General features: G+C 43.4%; 1 protein-coding gene across 1 annotated transcript in view; it reads left to right on the forward strand.

Moving 5' to 3' along the window:
* The window catches only part of scfd2 (sec1 family domain containing 2), an 87,577-nt gene that overhangs the window by 16,828 nt on the left and 51,034 nt on the right, over window positions 1–19,715 (forward strand). The window lies entirely within an intron of this gene.

Raw genomic sequence — 19,715 nt, forward strand, 5'->3', positions numbered from 1 at the left:
GGAGAAGGAGTATACGAATAAATCAAAAGCCACCAGCTTCAGTCGTCACTATTTCGTCTCTCACTTCAGCTCATAAACAGTCATCAATGGATATTTTAAAAATGCATATACTGCGTACTGTGAGCTCGCTAATATTAAAAACCGTTTCCACCTTCCTTCTCTTACCTTTCTGTTTTCATTGAGTCTCTTTATATTCCTGAAGCTGTAAAGCAAGCAGTAGGACAGCTGAGTATTTAGGAACTTATTAAACTAAATCACGGAAAAATAAAACAAGCTCGCAGCAGTGCCCCATGCCAAATTGGAATTTGAAAACAACCTCATAAACCTTGGTCCTCAGCTGGGGCCATTGCTGGTTTATTAAATAAAGGAAGAAGACTTTAGGGCTTATAGTTCTAGTATCCATTTACTTCATGACTCTTTGATCCACTCCCCCATGGTTGTCTGATATACCTGGATAATTCAAAGTACAGCTTTCTCACCACTTTTTTTTTTAATGTTTCAGTCTCCTAACTACCAGGCGTTTGAGGCAAGGTGTCCTCAGGTAGAACTGAGCCTCATTAAACTAATGGCAACTATGTTAAAAACAGACTGTTGTTGTATTTAGCAGCAGAGTTGTATATTTAGCACTTGGCTGGAGTTCAAAATGACATTCTTCAAGAATCAAATCTCTTAATCAGGCCTTGAGCGCGATGTGAGAGTTGGTGTTTGCAATCAAAACGGGCCCTGAGTTTTATTGAGGTATTAAGGGAAATGAGTTGTGTGTCCTCTGTGCCCCCTCTGTTTATTTAATTTCTATGTGAGGTTTTTGCTCTGGCTCAACATGGACAGAGGGAAGTTAATTACATTACAAAATGGCGGGATGAAATGCCTTTTAGCTTTGCCTGGCGGTTGGACTGTGTTTGCTCTGCCTGAGTGTGTGAGGGCTGCTGTGGGTACGACCAGGCAGAGCTGGACACTCCACCGTCGCTGGTGGACAGTGTGAGTTCATTCAACCCCACTGTGGTGCACTGAGGCCTTGGAGTGAGCAGCAGTTGAACTGAGGCAAAGGGCCATTGAGTTCAGGGACTCGCCTAGTTCATGCCTTTCCCCACAGATATGCACACGTTTTGTGCAAAGTAAAATACTGTGTAATAACTACTTTGCGAACCTAGACAACTTTTCCGAGCAGCAACGTAGCGTTTTGCTCATGAGGTAATGCTTGAATATGCTGTTACACTTAAAAAAAGCTCCTTGTAAATGTACTGTGCTTTTGCAGGTTTTAAATGGCAACATTTGCTTGAAAGGTAATATACCTGTGAGGGTCTTGCAGCTGGGAGGTTTTAAGTTAGGAGTACAGATGTGGTTATGGAGGTTGACATGTGAGTTGGACTGAGATATAAATGTGGTCAGTGTAATATTTACAGTTTATTCTGCCTTTATGGAGACCGTTGGAGTTTCTCAATATAGTACTACTATTTGTGTGAGACAGCCAGATATCTTCTTGGCTGGCACTGCCACCCGGACTGCACCTATAACCCCCCTTGCGGCTCTGGGCCCTGGCTGTCTGGCATGTGACTGGGTTTTGGTCTGAATGGGTCAGATTGAGCAGGCTTGGTCCAGGTCCAGCCCACAGTTACAGAATGTGTATGCTAGAAGTGCTCAGCACTGCACAGGGGGTGGTGCAGCCAAGGGGAAACTCAACAGACTCGCTCTTTCTCCACTTCCCAGAACATCACAAGCACACTAACCTTCCCATCAACGGCCCAGCCAGAGCCTCTACCTCACCAATCTAAACATGTACACTACTACTGTACATCCCTCCCAGAGAGAGCAAGCAGACTCGGGGGTGGAAAGTTAATGCTACGTTTTCTGTAAAAGATTCTGTAAGGCCAGTATTGTCTTTGAGTTTGCAGCGCAGCCTACTGTTGATTAGTCTGTCACATCACTGAACATGGTAGTGATGACAGCAGTGCAGTAGAGAGGAGCTAACCTCTCTCACCCCGGCCTGTTGCTTTACTCTGCTGGGATTACCAGGGCATGCCTCTGCAAACATTCAAGCGCCGAGTTATTACTGGTCACAGCGCTGCTCAGACAGAAAGCTCCGCTGGCTGTATGTCCCCTTCTCCCATGGGTCACACAAACCGCCTGCCTGGTCCTTATCTCTGCCTTTTTCAGTATGTTTGTTTTTTAGTCAGAAATGCTGTATATGTATGTTGAAATGGAGCTATGAAGCCAAACCCAGTGTCCGTGACATTAATTTACAGTAGTGGAACTGGTAATTTGCCTTCATTATTTAACTTATCTACTGGAATGCACTGGACTATAAGTCCAAACTAGTTTATTGATACAACCAGTATAACCTCCCACCAACTTTACAACATAACACAAAAGAAACTGAATGAACTCATACTGTACAATGAACATTGACTCTGAAATTAAATACTTGCATACATTGAAAATGCAGACAAGATGTATCAACAACTCTGTCCAGGGTATTTACAGTATCAAAACAAAACCAAGAAAGCCTGTACCCACCTACTCTTTATACCCTATACCCTTTGACTACAGAAAATAAAATAAAATAAAATAAAGGAAGAAGAGAAAAAAACTAAAGTACTTCTTGACAAGTATTCCCACAAGAAACACTGCGTACCCACAGTTTCTGCTGCTGTGTCACATCTAATTCTAGTTGATGCATGCTAGGTCTTTTTTAAACTGATGTTTGTGCTCTGTTAGTGTTTGTGTCAATGTCTGTTGTTGTAATTAATATACATTCAGGTTGGAGCCTGGTGACCCGCATACTCCATTAACCCCCCCCAGTACAGTGTCAGTGTGTGCTGTCTTAAAGACTCATGACCCTGCACCTCTATCCCTTGACCCCTCCTGGACATATACTGACCTGTAAAGGCTCAAACCTGTGGTTCTGCAGTATGTCAGTAGCCTGACAATAAAAAAAAAAAAACCCATGTCATTCTCCTGTTATATAAAGCCATATGAAGGCACGCCAATCCCCAGAATACTTAACATGCAGTTATATATGTAACATCTGGATTGTATCATTTCTTATGGCGACAGAGGGAAAAATGTTGATATTGGTCCTGAGTAACTTTCATCTTATCTGAGCTGCATGCCACAGACAGACAGGGGGCTTAAAGCCTGTAATTGGCCTTTCCCCAGGGTATGGAGCCTGTCCCCCACATCCCAGACATTCCCCTTATTCTCCATCTCGGCTGTGTCCCTGCAGCCCCCACAGGGCTGGAGATTGTAACAAAGGGGTGTGAATGACTCCGGGGCACTGCCCTGAGATGTCCAGCACTGACCTCCTCCAACTCCCCACTGTTTAACAGTCTCACATCTGGACTGACCTGGACTGACCCTCTCCCCATCCATCCGCTTTCTGTACCGTATTCTGCCTCATCAAGCCCCTCTGTAGCCCTGGAGCAACACAGATCCACTCACAGAATAAGCCACAGGAGGTTCTGGATCAACTCCTGTCTGTCTCTACACAAAGTGGCCTCTCTGTCTCTCTCCTATCATCTTCTCTTCATCCCTTTTTCTCCAAACTACACTTTATCCTGCACTTCTCTTTAAATATGTCATGTTTATCCTGTATCTCTGATATGTGTTCTCCAAACATATGCCTTGCTATAACATACACATACATGCGTAGTATGTGCTCAGTTTATGTCCAAGTTGCTGTATTTTGAAGCATAACAAGCCTTCTAAAATTAGAGGAAAATACATAACTGGAAGAAAGTTGGGTTTATCAAAAGAGTGAGTTATTTACCCATCTCTTCCTTCCTGTGTTTAGCTGGAGAGGATTACAGCGGGAGAGATGAGCAGTGATGGAGTTCACTCCCAGGAAGACCCAGGAATAGCCCCATTCTAAGCCCCCCCCCGGCCCCCGCCATCTCGCTCAGCGCTGGTACCCTGAGAAGGCTGTGTTTACATTGTTCTGCACAGCTCAGGCCTAATGTACTATCTGTTTAATAGGCAGAGAGAGGCCTGTTTATAAAGAAGGACCTTTTTAACAGAGGTGATGGGCTGGTGGGCCAGAGGGCAACACCAACTCATCTCACTTCCTGTTATCATTACCTCTTTTCTCTCAGACAGCTAGGTGCTTGGCTCGCTCCGCTTTCTGCATTACTTATCCTTAATCGCCTCGCCATCCGGCTGGCTATGATTGAGCTCAATCTGTCTCCCCTGGAAAATCGAGGAACACAAGTAGACTCAATCAAGTTGCCTCATATTAAACCTCACTGGCTCCACTTCTCAGCTCAGTAGTAATATGCAGCACATGCAAATTACAACTAGTAGAACTTTAAATGTTCTACTAAGCAACTTTCTACTAAATCTATATCTCAGCCCACTGAACTGAAACTTTATAGGAATTGCTTTGGTGTTAATAGCTGTAAAATTATAGAGCTACAGCTCTCTGAATGTTAAAGCTGAGGGAGTAAGATCGGCCCATAAGGGTTTCATACACTTCATATTTTCTCTTTCACTTAAAGCGGCCTTTTTCTTTTGGCATCGTTCTGTGTCAAGTCAGAGTTGCATTCACTGCACATGTGCATCTGCAGATACTCTTTGTACTGGTCTCTATTGTTTACTGCAGCTGTTTAACTGAGGAGTCAAAACCCTTCACATCAGGAGGAGTTTTCATGTGGCCTGGATTTTTTTTTTTTCTCACGAATATGTGTTTTCGAGGGCTCTGCAGCTTCTGCCAAAGGAGGCTAGTTTTTCTCACACTTGCGCAGACCAAACCCATAGTATGAAATGGTTGATCTTTCCTGGAGATCATCCACACTGCTTTCTCCACTCCAGCACACTTTTGGTATTTCAGAATTTCAGTTGTACTGAGCTGCATTGTCATCTCAGAGTATTTGGGTGAGGTTGTCTAGGGAACATGATCAGAGGGGCTCTTGGAGCTCCCACTAACACTCTCCATCCCTGGTGAATCAGGTCAGTGTGGTCTGCTGACTTGGCCTCCTGGCGTCAGACTTCATTTGAGCATGCTCCAACAAGACACCACAGACTGGGGAAAATCCCACAATGCCCAGCATTCACCCTCGGATTGTTAACAAGGAAGGCCGTAGAAAAAGCTGACCATTAGGTAAGATGGCGGGGGTTGCAAGAGACCCAACAATGACCCTGTGTCCCGGACAGAGCTGGCCAACGAACCACTTCATACCTTTATGTTCCTCTGACTGGCACACGACCCTTTCCGTCAGTTAACATGCCACTGCTTACTGTTTATATGCCATTTGTCCACAATATACTGTCCTGAAACTATAGCCAGATGTGCTTACGTGTGTGTGTGTGTGTGTGTGTGTGTGTGTGTGTGTGTGTGTGTGTGTGTGTGTGTGTGTGTGTGTGTGTGTGTGTGAGCGGCCATGTGTGCATGCATGCATTCATGCATGTGCATCCTTTAATGTGCCCATTCTGGTAACAGTGTCTCAACTTCCTGTTGTCACAAACAAGCTCTCTGTTCCCTGCAGAAAAGCTCCACCTCAGGACAGATTAACTATCAGGTCATTTGTCACTACCTGCTGAGCACAGGCCAGGGAAGGTCACGGGCCACAGGACATGTGTCTTTGTGTCTGTATGTCTGATCTGAAATGGAGACAGAAGAACATTCCAAGACCTTTGAGCATCTTCCTTAGACACTGATCGACCCCTTTTGTGCAAGATTGAACATTTTTAGCCAGATTGAAAATTTCATTGTGATTGATCAGTTAAGGGTGAGGAATACATTGGCGACCGGTAACAAACCAGAAACTCTGCTGTTCCAGGTCCATGCTAGTCCTCGCAGAGTCAGTATGCTTTGAAAGCAGCAGATGGACGAATGACAGTTTTCCTTTGCTTGGTTGAGTGATGATGAATGCTCAGCCTTGTGAACCAGTGGACAGTGAACTCTTGGAATTTCTTTGAAAAGTTTCCTACTGACTCACATTTGGGGACACAGTAGATTGGTAGTGCCCCCTACTGCTAAGGGTGGGCAAAGACTTGCAAAGATCTGTAGATGGAGATGAATGGGGTAAAGTGGGGGAAGTGGGAGTGATCCCCTTAGGTCGTGAAGCAAAGGTGGGACAAGGACTCCTCTTTGGTATAGCATGCAATTGTACGTATCTGAAACCTCAGTCTGCACCTCCTACTCTTCTCCACCCCCCCCCTCTGTTCACTCACGCCCACCCTGCAGACCACCTTGTCGCCCCAGGGATTCGACCGGTCACCCAGAGGGAACGAGACTGACCTGTCACTATGGCAACTAAGCAGTGAGGGTCAAACTGGGTCAATCAGAGACAGATTCTTACTACCCTCGCTCTGTCATTAATTACCCATAGTTCCCCGGGGCACTGCTCCATGTGTAACCACATAGCTGAAGAGGCTGGATCCAAGTGGTTTGAGTGTATGATCAGGTGTGCGGCACCATTTGTTTCATATGTGTATCAATGACGGGGTCAGTGTTGTCTTCATTACCAGCTAAGTGAGTGTGCCACCCTGTGACAGTGTTTGGAAACTAGCGTGTCAAATGGATATGCCATGCTAGCAATAACAACTCAAACCTACGGCATCACCTGTGTGATCTTTCAGGGACCTTTGGCCTTAAAAGAAGGCTTTATTTGATTAAACGCTTGAGGAGTTCACGGACGAGTCCAGCAGCATCTCAAAGTCATTGGGGCCTATTGGTTGGGATAGGACACTTTGTTTAATTCAAGCAACCAGAGCGTACAGACCCCAGCCTGCTCTAACTTTAAATGTTTATAGGTTGTGACAACATTAGCTGTATCTGGTTTTGAGCTCAGCTTTCAACTTGAACTGGTATTTGCATTTGTTAGGAGCTATGTGGATGAAAAAACTGCATACAGCTTCCCTTCTTTTTTTGTGTGTGTTTGGCAAGGTTGCCTTTTGTTGTTCTTGGAATCATCTTGTATGAGCTAGAAATTAAACTCATCTGCGGAAGGAGTTGTAGGGAATGGACCACTCCTCTCCCCTCGTAATGTGATTGACATCAGGGTGCAGAGAATTAGGGGAGATACCCTCAGGCTCTCTGCTGGGGTCTGGAGGTAGTTAAATGTCCTTCTATCACCCTCTCCATATTATTAGTATTTTCTCTTTTCTCTTGGTTTTGAATGTATTTTTCTTACAGCTTTTCTCCTTTAAGAGTCTGTCTCTCTTTCCCCACCCCCCCCCAACCCTTTTATCTTTCATCATTAATTCAATTGGTCCTGTGTTGATTTGAGGAAATGTGTCTCATTATATCTGTAGTCTTTTCTGGAGCAGAGGGGTGCATCTGGTACGGCAGCGAGAAAGACTGTAGCCACATGCTGAAGTATCCTGAAAGAGACTGAAACCAGAGCGGCTGATGTGAACATGTATGCGTCAACAAAATATTTGCAAATGGATTCGTTAGAAATTCCTTAGAACGGTTGCCAAAATACTGGATATGTTTAGTGCAATTATGACAAATAGAGACTGATAGCGTGTTTTCTGGATATAGCACACAGAAAGAGCAACATATGATATAAATTCATAGAATTTGTTGAACGTGTAGGTTATTGTACTGTACAACAGTGCATTATGATAGGCCTGCAGAGTTTCGTCAAAAAGTTTCCACTGCCTGTCATGGTGTATAAGCCAAAACTAAGCAGTTCCAGCCCTCCACACTACATTTTATCCAATAGGAAAACTTGATTTGAAAACATGTGAGGGAAAACCTCACTAATTCCTGTGTTTTCCCGCTAAAGCTTTCATCTGGAGTGAACTCATATGCCCCACTTCTCTTCTTCTATTGTTCTAAGCCTGGTGTACTCGGAGACACATGTGGGCCTGTTTGTCCCACTGCTGTTTTCATGGAAATAAGAAAAGGAATGAAAGTAACCCAAAACGAGCACCGACGCCGAACCGCTAATTATGAGCGAGAGGAGAGATGGAGGGGCTGGAGGAGGAGGAGGTTTCTCATACGCTCGCCATGTGCCCCCTCACCCTCCCTCCTCCCAATCTCCCGCTCCTTAACTCTCCCATCTTCTCCACCCCACTTCTTCTTTTCTTCTGTTTTGTTTCTTCTGTTTTTTAAGATGCTACGTGCTCTCCGTTTCATGTTTGCAGGCGTGATGTCTTTTGTGTTCTGAGCGCCGTGTGTCTAAACATCACACCAACAATGTCTTTTTTCCTCTCATATTTCTAAGCAAGAGGGAGGCTAATGACAGTGGCGACTTTTATGGCCTTTTACATGCTGCATATTGTGTCTTTAAAAGGCATAATAAATAATACCGAGTATGATTTGATGTGTGTGAGTTCAGTTTGGGTGGCCCTGTTTGTGTTTAAAGTGTCATAAGCTTGCTTATTGTGGTTAATAAGAGTAGATTGTAGAGAATATGAAGCATTGCCTCAAATGACATATTAAATGCATACTGCACATCTGGCTGTGAGGATCAGAAGTTCAGATGTACTCATTCACACTGCACTAACCACTGCTCCACATCCTGTCTAAAGCATAATAATACAGAGGTTAAACTGCAGAATCCATATTTTTTTATTTTGGCAAGTTTGCATTTCAGGCTGCAGTTGGCTGACTTCGCTCATACTTTGTTTATTATTAATTTCGTTTGAAAAGTTGAACAAAAAGCATTTTCGTTCCAACATTCTGATTCCACCACGTGTCATAATACGTTACAAAATAAAATGATTTTATACATGACTGATGAAAATCAAATATTTTTCCCCGAGCTACACTGAGTCGCCAGTTACAGTAGGTGTACTTTACCGCTCTAAAACTAATCTAATCTAATCTAAACCAGTGCAGCAGCCCTGCAATATATCTTACACTCCTATCATTTTCAGTTTGTGTTGAGACTGTGTTGGAGAGGTGCTGACTCAGCTCTGCGGTCATTTTGGAGGCTGTAGTGTTTGGTGATGTTGCATTACATGGCATTATGGTGAAAGCTGTTTGCAATATTTAGTCCGAACCAATTCATGTCAAAGGAGTTGGCCAAACTATTACAAACACCTTCTTGTATAGACTTTTTGCTAATCCATCTCTACACATCAGTTAACTTTTATAAAAGTCAATAAACTCTTCATCTCACCCAATCATTCAATATGTCATTAAACTGACATTCAACCACTGTATGATTCAATGAAGCGTTCACAAGTGTTGCTTTGTTTATACCACAGTTTCTGTCTATTTAAATACGTTTCCTTGTTAAATAACCTTCCTCTCTCTGTTGGCGTGAGACTAAACTGCAGGCTTGTGTATACAGTAGTTACGGGAAAATGACTTTTCCAACAACCAGTGGTCAAGCTAAAGTTAAAAAATAAATGGATAATATTAGCTAAGTGGTACTTTAGCACTTAGACTGTCAAGCGCACAATGACATTGTAATTCTCATGGTCTTAGTGGTGTTTGGAGAAGCGGTACCTCTCTGCTAGTGTGATGTGTTTAGTCCTTGTTTAGCGGCAAGGCTCTGCGCTGCATCACAGGATAGACAAACAGACAGACAAGACATTAGTGATGTGTTTACCATCTGTTCAGGAAGGACAGAAACGATGGGAGAGGATGAGGAAGAGAGACATTTTCACGGTGTACAAAGGGACAGGCGGGGGGCGTCTGAGGATTTACTGCCAGACATCATAACCATTACTTATCAGAGTGGCCGGGCAAACGTCGTACCCTCCATGGCACGGCTGTCATCTTTAACTAAGAATACAGGTCAGGGATTGTCAATGATGCTGTCTTCATTGAAATGCAAGACCTGGCTGAAGTATGGACCCAAAGGGTGCAGGGAGATAATTGCATTGGAAGCAGCCGCCAACATTTAGAGACCGCCAGTTGACTGAGAATCTGAACACTCAGAAAGAACTCAGCAATTTTAGCACCATAAGAGAAATGATCCCAGAAGGCAAGTCAGAAAGTGCGAGAGAAACACCGTCAAGCCCGTTGCCCTCCGGTTGTTAAGGAGGATGCTTGATGTGTGCGGGGATCACAGTTAGTGACCCAAGACTTCTGGGAAATGTAGGTGATGCATTAGACCCCAGGGAGATAAGGTGAGGATTGAAACAGGGTGAAATGAGCTAGAAAAATGGAGTTTGCTTTTGCTTTGGTTTGGTGTAGCAATCCTCCAATCAGCCCCCAATCTTACAAGACTCTCTTTCAAAAACCTCAGCGGAGCCGTTACTTGATTAGATTTATATACTCTTAGTACTTTTGAGATCTAGCCATTCTGATTGTGTCCAAGATATAAGTTATTATTTCTCCAAGTTATGATAGTCTTGGAGGAGTTTTTATCACGTCAGGATAGTTTTAAGAGTCTGTGTGATTTTTGCCAGAGCAGAGTTATGCCTTCACAAACAAGGCGATGAGAGGGAGAGAGTGGGAGGCACTTGGGTCGGTTAAGAAATCTGGGAAAGAGTGAGACAATAATAGGGAGAGTGATGTAGTGGGTCCTAGAAAAAGTTTGGGTTTTTTTTTTAAGAAAGAGGTGTTAGGCTGTATTAATGGTTTAAGCTTGTCTCATTGCCCTTCCTGGTAGTGTTTTTTAGCTGAGCTGTGGGCTTAAGGCTATGGGAATGTTTGTGCAGTAGAAACCCTGGGCGTTGTTGTTTGTATTGTTCTTTTTCAGCCTGTTTGTCGAACCGTTGTCGGCAGACCAGGACCGTGTTTTCTTTTCACACGCAAAAGGAATCCGCCATGTACTCATCCCTCTGTCTGTCTCCATCCTGACTCCGTCTCCTAACTCTCCCTTTGCCCCGTCATTCTTTGTATCTATTGCCACTTCCCTGAAATGTGGGTCAATGCTCAAATGAATTGCCAAAAGGAGATCCTGGTAAAATCCTCTGATATTCAAAGTGTTATAACAGATGGAATTCATGCAGGGCAATGGTGTTAGTGTGCAGACATGTTGTCTGCAAAAGCATCGCTGTATATCTTTGCTCTCTTTCATTCTGGCCTGCATGTTGTGTCCAGCTCCCCCCATGACACATCAGCAAACATAAGTGCACACATATATAGCTTCTGTTGCCAGTATATCTGTGTGTGTGTGTGTGTGTGTGTGTGCTCCAGTCAGACTGGGTTCGTAGTGTTTTGGTGGGGACAAGCGTGCCTCCATACGACCTGTGTTAGCAGTGGCACGCTAGTTTGTATGTGTGACAGAGGACTGCTGTGTGCGCAGAATGCCACCCTCTGTCTCAGGTCTTAGATTACTCACAGAAAGAGCGTTCTCTTCACGGCCCACCGCTCTGATATGCTGAGGGAGGAGTCACTGTGTTAAAATAATACATGTAATCATACAACAGGGCTTCATCTGTGAAAACCCTTTTTTTTATTTTTTTTATTTAAAGTTCAGGTCCTAATAGATAATACAATTGAAATAATAAAAGAAAGAACATAAACATGTTTTTCACCTCTTAATGTTTATTTTTAAAGATTTCTCTCCCAGCCACCACTACCCCTCGCTGCGGCTTCTATTTCCTAACTCCAGTCTCTTTTTTGTGTGAAGCAGGGGTTTCCAGTTAAACAAGGATGGAAGAATATCCCTCCTTACCCAGAACTGCCTTTATTTAATTAGGTTACGGTAAGGGTTAGTGTTAGGCAAGTAGTGGTTATGGTTAAGGTTAGGATAAGTCTCCAGGAAATGAATGTAAGTCAATGTAATGTCCTCTGAAGTGATGGAAACACGGACTGCGTGCGTGTGTGTGCTACAGGCCTTCATGTCATCTTTTTTGGGGATTTCTATTTCCATAGAGACCCCTTATGTTAGCCCCAGCTCAGACAGTAAATAATCACGTCGATCATAATTGACTGGTAAATAGAACATTGCTCTGAGTCACATCACACATGTGGTCATCGGGGAGCATCACGTGACCCAGCACACACTCACACCACCATCACTGCGCCGATAATATCTCTCAGTGGAGGTCTCACTTCATCCTCTTCCCATCATTCCAAACTTCATTACTGTTTTTCCTCTCTATCTTTCCTCATCCTCCTCTCTTTTTTTTTTTTCTCATTGTTTGCTTTTCTTCTTCCTGCTTTTTTCTTTTTTTGTTGTTGTTGTTATTGTTTATGCGATGTTAGTTAACATGTTCCAGTATTTGCTATTTTGAACATAATTCATCTCTAAATCCAGCCAGGTGTGTGTATAAGTGCGCATTTGCGAGGAAATGGAGGGAGATTAGTTGTTTTCCATTTCCCGTGTCTGTAATGAGTGTTCTATAAATGTTTGGGGAAGAGCAGCCATGTGTAGGCGTGTTTGTCAGTGTCTCTGATAGAGATACAGGTTGGCGGGACAGTCCAGATTATGATGTGGACCATATTTACACCAAAAAAAAAAAATACACACACACACAAACACTCGCACATGTTCATCTAAATACACAGTCCTCCCTTGCGAAAGCTTAACACCACTTTAATTTAGCACAGATGTGCACATTACCTCTTTTTAATTTACATGTACTCACATAAATATAGAGGTACCTCTGTGACCTCTGTGTTAATGCGGGGGGTCAGAGAAGAAGCCCTGCCTCTCTCTCACATGTAGCACAAGAAAATAGGAGACAAACACACACGCATACACATAACCCTCCTCCTTTGAGAGACAGCGAGCAAAACAGCTGTGTCTCAGAGTCATGACGCAAATCTGAGTACATCAGTTGGTGACACAGCTCTGGGGTTTTTCCTGATGAATTTCATGTTTTATTCAAACTTTGAGACAGTACCCCGATAGAGCTCTGCAGCCTGTGATGACACGCTGCCAGGTTAGAAATGATGGCACGGACAGAGCTGAGGTCAGCAATGCAGAATTCACAATGCCACAGCCATGACACACCTAACGTACAGCTAATAGTTTAAAAATATCCAGCACTTCAACTCCAGACTATTTCCTGTCTATTGAATTCTGCTCCAGGATGGAAGGATGGAGTTTTTGAGAGAAAGAGACAGGCAAACGTGGTTCAATCTGTGCAGGCCGGGATCAACCGTTGCTGGACTTGGCGTGGTGCAACAGTGCCCCCCAATGTTTGAAAGTCTCCACAAGCCCTGGATAACATGTCTCACATGCAAAATAAAATATTTATTTCCCTCTAATGCAAATATACACGTATATTCTTCAAAATGCATATTTCATCACCTTAATTATGCACAGTAGCTCAAAACAAGAATCGGTCACACTTACAAAATTGCCTTCAGTCTGCTTCCAGCAATTCAAGCCAAACTCCAGCCAGTCAAGCCAATGCCACCCCCCCCCCTCCTCCCACACACACACCCCCACCTCCTCCTCCTCCTCCCCCACCACCCCGCGCCCTCCTCTCCATGTGTGAGACAGAAACTGGAATCAGATGGGCCGCTTTAATCTTTCACACCACACGTTTCTTCATTTAAAGAAGACAAAAAGATACAAGAAAAGAAAAGTGATTTCTTGTATCATGCCCGTATCGTATTTCTGATTGGCTGCGATGAAAAATGAAATAAAGCAACAGCACAATGTTGAAGCCAATTGTTTTGCTTTGAATCCCATCGGATAAATTGTGGCTCTTGCATTGTGCTTCGTCTAGAAACCGTCTGTTTACCTCAGGATGTTTTTTCCCTGCTGGAGCCTCCTGAGTCAATTAGTAGTAGATGTAATGTACTGTCTTTGGCAGTATCAGAGGGTGTGTGTTTGTGTGTGTCTGTGTGTGTGTGTGTCTGCTCATGGATGCGTATGATTCAGTTTCTCTCAGTGTGAGAAAAGTGCGGGAGGTTTTACATGGCCCTGGGGTTTGTGGCTGCAGAGCAACTCTCATCTGGTGAATTACGCCATAATCTGTTGCAGCCTATGTGGCAAAAATAAAGCCTCATTAATCCCCCTATGTTTCCAAACACTTGGAGTATACTGCCTTAGTACAGTTTTTCATATTAAAGCTCCTACGATTTCTATCTCGCTCATTTTTTCCAACGAGCAGCGTATCGGGTCTCAGGCAGAGTGTGATAAGGAGGCAGGGTGTCGCGTGCCGTGCAGACAGAGTCCAGCCGCAGTGACCAGCATGTGGCTGGCAGGCGGTGACAGGGCGGGGTGCGGGGACTGTGTGTTTGTGTCTGTGAATCGGTCCCACGTCTCTTCTAAATTATAGGCTTCGAGCTTTGCACCGAGCCAACCTTTGACACGCTGAGCAAAGAGGGAAAAAAAAAAAAGAGAAATGTAGATTCAATACATGGGTGTGAATGTGGAGACAGCGGTTTAAAGAAGGTGACTGAAGAAGATAAAAGGTGAAAGCGGGAAGCTTTTTCCTGTATTGACAAAGAGGCAGCTGCACATCCATCCCTCCTCTAGTGAACTGATCTTCAACTGTGTGTCTCTGTGCGCAGGAGTCCATTGATTTCCCTCCCGACAGTCCGGCGTGTAGACCTGCAACCAGGCCGCTCGGCTGGGCAGAAACAAAACAGAGCCACCTCACACACTGTGTGGTAATTCAGGCCTCATTTCAAATGAAAGATTTATGTCTCAGTGTTCCTACAAACACAACAGGCATCAGGCTGATGGAGCCAGACCAGGGGTCACCTTACCTTTAAGAGCTTTTCCATCCACTGCAATCTGTCCAATCAATCAATCAAACAGTCTTATCTGTAGCCATTTCTTTTCTCTTTTTTTTCCCCCTTACTTGTCTCCCCAGCCATTTATGTGTAAGTCTATGTTTTCTCCGACATGCAAGAGTTAACCGACTGATGGACAAGCCACAGAGTAGTGGTCTGGCTGTGGAGTACATTCAGTGCATTCCATCATTTACTGAGTATTAATAGATTTGTTGTAATGTAAATCCAGCTCTGTTTTCCCTGCGCATTCAAGCAGTGTTTTGCTTAGTCAGCAGATCACCTGGATGATGATCTGGCAAAGAAGTGAACGTGGGAACAGACCAAATCATATAAAATAGTGCACCTCACACAGTTGGCATTTTGAGGTTGCAGCGTGTACTGTTTCGAAATCCCTCACCTCGTAATTGAGCTGCAGAAAATTATAGCAAATGTGTTTTGATTCCATAGCAGGACCATGATTCTGTTGTTTCAGCCGCTTAACAGAAATCTGAAAAGAGACTGTACCCTGCAAACTCTCAAAGTCTTCCGGTTTGTCCTCAGGTTAAGACAGATATATAAACACACACAAAAACTTTCTCAAAGTCATCTATTATTCATTTTCTTAAAAAAAAGGACAAGGAACAAGAGAGAAATGCGGATATATGGGGATAAAATGCAAGCTAGTTTTGCACAAAGTTGAGTGATTTGACTTCTTGGTGATCTTCCTCTCATCAGTATATATATGAACCTGTGTGCGGACTTGCTCCTCTTTGTGTTTAAAATCACGTTTCCTCTCTCCTTGTTAAAGACGGGATACGTTGTCCACACCTTTCACACAAGACAGAATAATGAGTATAAAAAGAGAGCCAGAGATAAACTTCATTTTTCCATTCCAGCTCAACTTGAGGCAAATTTCCGTCTTTTAATAAACAGAAATTTTCCGGTGAGCCCATTCTAGGATTCATCACTGTCATCACTGCAGGTTACAATGAGCATGTGTCCCTGCAGAGATACTGTACATGTGCGAGTGCGCTGGCAGGCTCAGACGAGGCACTGTCATCTACAAAATGTCTGTCTAAGCCTTTTGTGATATTGCTCTGTGAGTTTTGGTGTTGTTTACACTTTCTAAATCATGCCAGCCTCTTTGAGGTTGAATTCATACTTGTTTGTTTTCCAGCTGTTCTACTACAAATCAATATTAAGCTTGCTGTACATAATTCAGAGTCAAAGTTTTGTTGATGTCTTTTAACTGCAAGATTTATGCTTTTTATTTTTGTTTTTTATCTCTTCCAGCTTTGCGTGTTGTTATTTGTGAAGGCAAATTGGATGTGATTACATATTTGCAAATGAAGCACATGTGTGCGCGTTTCCAAAAGAATGCAAATGAGTTTTTTTTTTCTTCTGGTTGCTATGGTAATGATGAACTGTCTGACATCCATGTAAGTTGACTCCTGGCCAGGGTGTCTTCGGTTGACTAGAGCAACTGACCTATAGCCAACTTTGTTTGTGCTCCCACTAGGACCCCCACCTCCATTACCCACCCCTCCCCCTGCCGTCGAGCCCAGAAAAAGGTTCATTGTGCAGGCAGGGAGCGAGGCAAGTGAGGCCTGGTTCTGGTTAACGCGCAGTGCTGCATCTGAAATACTCGCCTTCCTCCAGGGGTTGCATCTGGAGTTGGTTTCCTGTTCAGGCTCTGCTGGGCAGGGGCGGAGTTTGGCCCGGCTCTGTGATTGGGCGAGATTGAGCCTTTATGGACCCCATGATGGTTGGGATTGCCAAACAGTAATCTGTCAATCACTGGCATACAGATTCAAACCAGAACATAATGCAAGGGGGAGCTTATGATTGGTGCAAAGGCCTGAGCAAGAAGCCAGCGATGCTTCAGTCTTCTACCAACAATCCAGCGACAAATTCAGCATCAGTCAATTTGCTGAGCCTATTCCGAGAACAAAGAGGTGTTATGTTGTATATTTTTATCTAAAGTTAGCTTTTCTTTGGGAAATAGTGTGTCATAATAAGAAACTGACAAGTAATCTAAGGTAATGGCTTTATTTGAGTAATTGCAAGCCCCGAAATTAGCTTTGTTTTGATAGAGTAATGCCATTGTTATTCTATAATTGTGTGTAATGGTCACATTAGGCCATGGCAGCAGGAGTAGTGGATTCAGTAATGGCGTATAATAATAATGTTAGCTTCCTGTTATTACTGCAGTAATGCTATAGTTCAGCACCCCTAAATCTGCACTGTTTTTAGAGTGGACACTTCATAAGGGCAATGATGGATTTTTAGAAAGTTATATGAATGCTGGGATGTAGAAAGTACTTATATCCTCGATATCCTTAAAAAGTTACCTTAAATAAACCAGGTATTAGCAGAAAAATGCACTTGAATGGGCCCCTTCTGAAGCGTTAAATTATTGATGCATGAGCCTGTAAACCTCGGTTCCCAGAGGTACAGTACACCACCTTTCCAGTGAGCCTGTGTGCTAGCGCTGTGAGTCGGGCATTGTTAAGTGTAGCTGCAGTGCTGGAAAGAGCTTTAGTCAGTCTTCCCACTCAGCTTCACTCACTTCAGTCTCAGTTCTGTACCAAAGACCTCCATTTCCTGCTCTGGCGCCATGGCATGCAGCTGACAGCAGCTTTTATAGATCTCCTGAAGGGACCCAGTTACAGTGCATGTCTCCTCTCACACGTGAAAACATATTCACAGTTTACACACACGGTTAAGGAAAGTATACTGTGGTGCATTTACACAAAGATGAAAGATGAAAGAGGCCTTGAACCAAAAAAGACAAACCAGATATCTTTTTGACAGAACAATAGATATTTAAAGAGATTAGTGATGGCAGTTGCAAGGTTATTAAATAAAATACAATTGTTCAGTGGAATAAATGTCAAAGATTTACTTTAAGCTACCATTTCAAATTCAATTTTCCAAATCCAGATTAAGCCTTCTTAATTTAGGTGCAGTCTTTTAGACACTGTTCCAAGCATATAAAAGACTAAAATAAATAGCTAAAACTGAGTAGAAATACAATAAACTGTCAAATAAAAATCTAAATAACTTTGTTAGCTTACAGCTTTTGGTGCATAAGTTTGAAATGAAAAGCATCTGGTGTGTGGAGTGAAAAAGAAGTGAGGTTACCAGACCTCTATTAACTGTTCTTGATATCTGCTTGAGGCAACATTAGCTGCTACTAGCATAACACACCCGAATCTCCGACCAAATTTCTGCAGTCGAGATAATATATCTGGTTACCCTGCTTCCATTTTGAAACTTTTTTTAGTCTTTCCATCCGGACAGTGTTATTAGATTAGATTAGATTTAACTTTATCGTCACTGCACGCAGTACTCAGTTAGCATCCAACCAGATAGCACAAACAACAGGGAGTGCCTAGAGATAAGCAGATAAATATGAGGAATAGAGGTGCAATGCTAAATCTGTTGAGTGCTCTTTTAATGCATGTAATAACAATAATGATCTAAACAGGCTTTTTCTAAATACTGAAATGATGATGATGATGATGATTGTGTTGGTAAAAATCATTACAGGCTTGTCAGGCATCATTGCCCTGCTTTTAATGAATACTAGTTGTATGCCAGGCAGCAGTGAGATAAAGCTGCTGTACTACCAGGCAGCTACTGTATGCTAACCAACCTGCAACCTGTCAAACAGTAATTAAGACCACATGTTGAAGAACAATAGACAAAAAAACTACAACTGAACTACAACTCAGCCTATAACTAAGAACATACTGTATGCTTTTCGTGTGCTCAGAGGCCCACGAGGTAACACTAGGCAGGTTTAACTGAAGTACCTCTTGACAGATGATGTGCGAGAGTCCCTCCAGAGCTCTTCTTTCAGCTCCTCCTTTCTCCACTGACCCATACTGAGAGCTTCTGATGCCAAAGTTACATGGCAACAGCTCTGGTCAAAATGAAAATGTAACTTGTTGACAGTGGGCACGCTTCTTTGAGAGCCTGAAAGATCATATGAACACACTGCTGGACATGCAGAGACAGAAGCGTATGAGATCAAAAGTTGTTCTAAAGTGAGAGATGAAAGAGAAAGCACTTAGCCGTTCGCATTTCAACAAGAAACCCTTAATTTTCTTTGTTTCTCTCTCCTCACTGCCGTCCGCCAGCAAAACAAGCGATGGAAATTTCTCTAACATTATGTGGCAGTTAGAATGAGTGCAACTTGGAGAGGTATTTGATTTCACAATGTTTAAGAAGAAAAATGTGTGGCGAGATTGTGTTTGAACGGCCCCCAGAGGCGAATGGTTGGCTCTGTCTGAGGTGGGGAGGAGGCCTTGTTGGAGCGAACAGACCAGCATGAGTGTGTTCTCGTGATACCTCGCAGGTTGGGAAGTGATGCAGATGTCACTTTGGGCGGCGTCTGCTCATGCCACAGCAATGACTTTCACTTTAACGTTAAGTTTAACTTCGCGTTTACGATCCAGAAAATCACTGACGTCCACAGAGTTACCCAAGTTGACCTGGTGTTGTAAACACAGTCCGTAAGGGACAGTCATTTTCCAAAGAGACCTCTCTACTGCCACTGCTTCATGAGGGACAGTCAGTCAGCTCTGCGGGTTTGGCTCACCGTCTCTGGGTCTGATTGTATTGCGTCTTTGGCTCAGCGTAAGAGTTCTTCTGGGTCAGACACAGGATCCCCCCAGTGGGCCCACCACAAGGTCCAAAGCCCCTCATTCTCAGAGCAGAGAGAGTCTGTTTGTCTTGGTGAGAGGAACACAAAGCTCTTTACACAGGAATCCCTCGTTAAAATGAAATATATCCACAGGGGCATTTGTAGCTACATCCGACACAAACATACTGTCCTCTGTCAACAATCATTCCCTTTATACTATCATTTGAAGCTTAATACCTCTTGTAATATCTCCCTAAACTCCTGTTCTTCCCCACTTAATTTTTTACTTTCCCCCTCCACTCTGTGACCCTATTGCCTCTATCCCCCCACCCCCCTACAGCCCTATTTTTCATTCAATTTTCATGCTGTTCATCAGACAGATTAGCTCCACACCCTTGTTTTATAGGTCTATGAGCTCACCCTTGTTATGAGAGTGGCCAGTGTTCTGTAAACGGTCCTGTGATCTACAGCATGTTGGACTAGAATTCAACCATCGTGTGGGACTATTCAGACCTGCTCAGACAGGCTCACAAAAACAGG

Source organism: Thunnus thynnus, chromosome 8 (genome assembly GCF_963924715.1).
Source record: "Thunnus thynnus chromosome 8, fThuThy2.1, whole genome shotgun sequence".
NCBI lineage: Eukaryota > Metazoa > Chordata > Actinopteri > Scombriformes > Scombridae > Thunnus > Thunnus thynnus.